This window comes from Montipora capricornis, chromosome 3, assembly GCF_036669925.1.
Source record: "Montipora capricornis isolate CH-2021 chromosome 3, ASM3666992v2, whole genome shotgun sequence".
Classification (NCBI taxonomy): domain Eukaryota; kingdom Metazoa; phylum Cnidaria; class Anthozoa; order Scleractinia; family Acroporidae; genus Montipora; species Montipora capricornis.
The window spans coordinates 146,166-151,165 of NC_090885.1; the positions used below are offsets into that span (position 1 = coordinate 146,166).

General features: G+C 39.8%; 1 protein-coding gene across 4 annotated transcripts in view; it reads left to right on the plus strand.

The window, feature by feature from the left end:
* LOC138041046 (tripartite motif-containing protein 2-like) overlaps nt 1–5,000 on the plus strand; it is a 28,276-nt gene that overhangs the window by 12,527 nt on the left and 10,749 nt on the right. The window contains exon 2 of one of the 4 annotated variants that reach the window (XM_068886824.1): nt 4,086–4,177. The exons of the other annotated variants lie outside the window; for them this stretch is intronic. The gene's annotated coding sequence lies outside the window, so the exon portion shown is untranslated. The remainder of the gene's footprint in view (nt 1–4,085; nt 4,178–5,000) is intronic. 4 annotated transcript variants of the gene reach the window in all.

Here is a 5,000-nt window from a genome sequence, read left to right on the forward strand (position 1 = left end):
ATCTCACCGCAGTTAACCATCGCCTAAACTTCGTCGACCCAGACAAACAAGCCCACAGCAGGGCATTGAAAAGACATGATGGGGAGTGAAACGAAGTATGCCTCGTACGGGAACATCCATGGATCTCTACTAAAGCTATTTACTTAGAAGTATCATTGAGCATATTGCCAATCTCTTCAAAGAGCGATAAATCGCAAAATCCCTCTAAATGCACCGTTCGTGATCCTAAATACAGGAAAGGAAGAAAATATACACTTTGCAGTGTCTCGGCGAATTTTTAAGCAGACAGGAAGAACAATTTCATGATAAAAAGAGCAGGTAGCCATTAAATTTCCTATGACAGTACTTTTATTTGGTTTGTTTGTTATGTTTGCGAATCTGAACCCTATTACAACGATTACTTGAAACTCCACTTCTTGCGCTTATTCTAAAACTGAAAAATGGGTAAAATTGCAGGAAAAGTGCCGAAATTGCAGGAAAAACTGTTCGATTTTCCGTATTTCAGACAGAAGTTCGACCGACTTTTTTTAAGTCCATATAGACTTAGAAAAAAAAACCTCTAAAAAGAAAGAACAAAGCGCCACAGTCCCAAAGGACGTCTATTGTTATCGCTATTGTTTTCTTGAAACAAAGGAGTGTATGCATAATGAAGTAGGGACCTGTGCGGAAATCTTGCCGTATTGGTTGTTACTAGGGAGTGGATGATATCGTGCGCCAATCTCATCTGACGAATGTCGGAGGCTTGAAGACAGCTGGATTTCTGATGCTAGTCGAAGGCAGTGGAATTGGGTCCTAAATATCTTTGAAGAATGGCGGGAGACGAGAAATGAAGCTGTGTTAAAGGTTGAGAACAGTGACGAGCCTGTGCTAAACCAAGGCATCGACGAGATGTCTGACGAGGATCTGGATTTTTTCTTGGCTCGATTTGTGGCTGAAGTGAGGAAGGAAGATGGACAAGAATACCCTGGCAAGACCATATATTAAATGATATGCAGTTTACAATGTTATCTTCGTTTCCAACGTAAGGGACCCCTATTTCTTATTGATAAGAACGGTTGTGAATTTCGTAATTTGATTTGGCCTTAAATTTTGTTTTAAAAGAAAGGGCGGGGAAAGGAATTGGTACTATTACTAGTAAAGCAGAAGTCATAATTCCATATCAAATGGAATATTTGTGGCAAAACGGGTTTTTATAAGTGACACGCCCTAATTACTTAGAAATACTATACTTTTTGTTTTTGGAAATTGCCTTGCATTGCGAGCAGGGCAAGAACACAGATACCTAAGAATGAAGAATTCTAGGCAAGATTTCCGCACAGGTCCCTACTTCATTATGCATACACTCCTTTGTTTCAAGAAAACAATAGCGATAACAATAGACGTCCTTTGGGACTGTGGCGCTTGTTCTTTCTTTTTAGAGGTTTTTTTTCTAAGTCTATACGGACTTAAAAAACAGTCGGTCGAACTTCTGTCTGAAATACGGAAAATCGAACAGTTTTTCTTGCAATTTCGGCACTTTTCCTGCAATTTTACCCATTTTTCAGTTTTAGAATAAGCGCAAGAAGTGGAGTTTCAAGCAATCGTTGTAATAGGGTTCAGATTTGCAAACATAATAAACAAACCAAATAAAGGTAATGTCATAAGAAATTTAATGGCTACCTGCTCTTTTTAAAATTGTTCTTCCTGTCTGCTCAAAAATTCGCCGAGACACTACAAATTGTATATTTTCTTCCTTTCCTGTATTTAGGATCACAAACGGTGCATTTAGAGCGATTTTGCGATTTATCGCTCTTTGTAGAGATCGGCAATGTGCTCAATGATACTTCCAAGTAAATAGCTTTAGTAGAGATCCATGGATGTTCCCGTACGAGGCATACTTCGTTTCACTCCCCATCATGTCTTTTCAATGCCCTGCTGTGGGCTCGTGTGTCTGGGTCGACAAAGTTAAGCCGATGGTTAACTGCGGTGAGATGATGTTAGCCCTTGTCTTGTAGGCAGTTGTAAACTTTCCGGCCACAGGCCTAGGTAGCTAGGGCTAATATTTTTTCAAGGAAAGTTTACGGTCAGAAAATGAATATGTGTTCTGGCGAATTGAAGGCTATCCATTGCAGTTTTTTCTTGAGCATCGCGAAACAGATCCATCTCCCGATGCGGCACTTTGTCTTTGCCAACTGACTGCGTTTTCACACAGGTTTTGGACACGGAAGACGAAAGTAAATTGTTTTCTTTGCACCACTCTATGCACAACTCTGGAAAGGCTATAAAGCAGGGGCAATTTCCAAATGATCAAATCTCCCATTGCTGTGATCCTTTTACTTCGGTAGCCATCTTGATTTTTACGAAGACACAAGTTTGCTTCAAAAGAAGGGAAATATGAAACGATTTTAATTGCAATGAACTCGTGCATGAAAGTTTGCCATGAAAGATGCACCAATCAGACTTTAAGCGTGGTATACTCTTCCACGCAGTGAACTTATAAGTGTGCCGCACGCACGGGGCATGAAGGAAACGCAGGTCACAGTTCACAGCAATACTGGAAAACCTAAAACTATCACAGGGACTAACCTTAAGCCTAAACAGTGCCTTTAGTCGTAATTAGGGTTACGGTTAGCATTATTAAAGAGATGGGTTGTTTCAAGAGTAATAAAACAGGGATCTCTTAACGGTAACCTACAAGTGTAAGTTCGATTGTAGGTGCTTGGCACGGCACGTGTATATAATCACGTATCATTGTTATGTAAATAGTCAGCCAGAATTCAAAATAAATATCATTTTCAAGGTGTGAATTAGCAACTTGAGACGTTAGCTCAGTGGTAAAGAACAGGGACAAGTAATCCAGAGGTTTACAGTGGGTCGGAGTTCAAGGCAAGCTGCGAGTGACATATCGTGGGATAAAATGGCAGAAAAAGCCGAGCGGGATCTGGAAATAAAAACAAGACGAAGGGATAGAAAGGGGAAAGCTGGGACAAAAACGAGTAACGGTGTGGGGGATGAAGGGAAAGAAGAGAGAGAGAGAGAGGGAGGGAGAGAAAAAACGAGATCCGTTTTTATTCATCCCGTAAGTACAAATTACTCATGTATATATTCGGTTCCCTTGGGTATACGTTTTGTTCTACAAAACAATAGCGCGAATGAATAATTAATTTCTTCTGCATGCATAATGAAGTAGGGACCTGTACGGAAATCATTTCGAATTCTCAGCTATCATTACATACCGATGAGTCTGGTGCAGAGTATTTGCAATATGTGGAAGATGTAAGTAAAAGTAATAATGGAGGCCTGGCTCATTTACGAATTAAGAATAAGGCTGTTAGAGCATATGAAAATGTTGAGAAACCATGAATATGGGGGAAGTGGATATATGCATGTAAAGCATGCTGCATTATTAAAACTAAAACACGCAGCATTATTTTCAATAATGCAGCTTATTTTAGGTTTAATAATGCTGCGTGTCGATTTAGCACGTGTAAGATTACCCCTGATAATTTCCCTGCCGCCAAAAACGACCGCACCCGTTTTTCTCCCACAGTTAGTTGCAATTCATTTGTTTTTCTCTCGGCATTCGGTGACATAATGCAGACAGAAAACAATGGGTTTGGATGACGATCGGTAATTATTTGGAGGCAACTACGGCAAAGGCACTATCCCAATATGTTGTCAAGGGAGCTGACGGGGTAGCCAAGATAGAGTCTCAATGATGATGACCTTAGATTGCGTGACTATGTTTTGCACTCCACCAAGTCAGAGATGTAATCAGGTGCTGCTCCATTAAGAGATTTAAAAACTATTAGAATCACTTTATACATCGAACCGGTACGCAGTGAAGCTCTTTCAACTTCGGGGTGATGTTATAGATTTTTCTAGAACGCGTTACAAGTCGTTCCGCTGAATTTTGAACCGTTGTAACTTGGGTAGTAGCCGCTGTGGGAGTCCATATGAAAGAACATTGCAATGATCTAATTTGACGTGATCAAGGCATGAACCACAGTTTTAGCACTGTCTTCAGAGAGATACTTTCGTATTTTAGCAATGTTCCCAAGGTGATAATGCGCAAACTTGCAAATAGCTCTCACGTGATCTTCAAGGTTAAAGCACCGATCAAGAACACCTCCAAGATTACGAGTTGAAGGTGAATGAAATAATGGCCGGGAACTTCGCCCTCTGAACTTGAGAAAAGGTATAGTAGAAGAACATGGAGAACCAAGACACCGTCTTAGTTCCAAGATATGTTGTCGAGAATATGTATGAAACGGTGATAGTGATGTAAATAAACTCTCTGAGTATTCAGATAGAACTTGTTTATCCCTGAAATCACTTTTGTCTGACCCAGGATTAATTTCAACATCAAAAAATATAGTAATTTCAACCGTAGGATCATGACCCGGAATGGCTAGCGAGTTAATGCCACGCTTCCACATTTAGTGGCAACAATCTGCAGTTTGCAGTACCCCGTGGAAGTCAACGCGACCTTTGATATCCCTCGTCGCGATCCGATATTAGCGACGACATGCAATTTTAGCTTATGCATCTTAACATTACAATGCTTATACGTATTAAAAAAGCCACATTGGACATCTCTCAGTTTGAAGTCCATAACATAAATGATAATAAAAACTAAAACAATCCAAGCACTGGCGGCCATGTTGGTGCCACACCACTTGGGTCACCGAGAAGAATTAATGAGAAGAGAAGACATAAACAAGAATTAAATATGTGTCGGTATGTTGCTTAAGCTTATGGTAATTTCGATAGTGAAAATGAACCACCCTTACACTTAGATCGGGAGGTTTAAAGAACATTTAAAAAACAACAGCAACAACTTATATTCCTAGTTACAAGTGGTAGTTCACAAAAAAGAAAAACAAAGCAAGAAGAGAGTCAATTATCTGCAAATACAGGTTCACTAGCCAATTACTTTTCAGTAAATGTCCAAACTGAGAAAAACTTGTATTTACGTACGTGAAGTGCCTTCCTTGTATTTCGCTTTTAAAGTGTTTTTT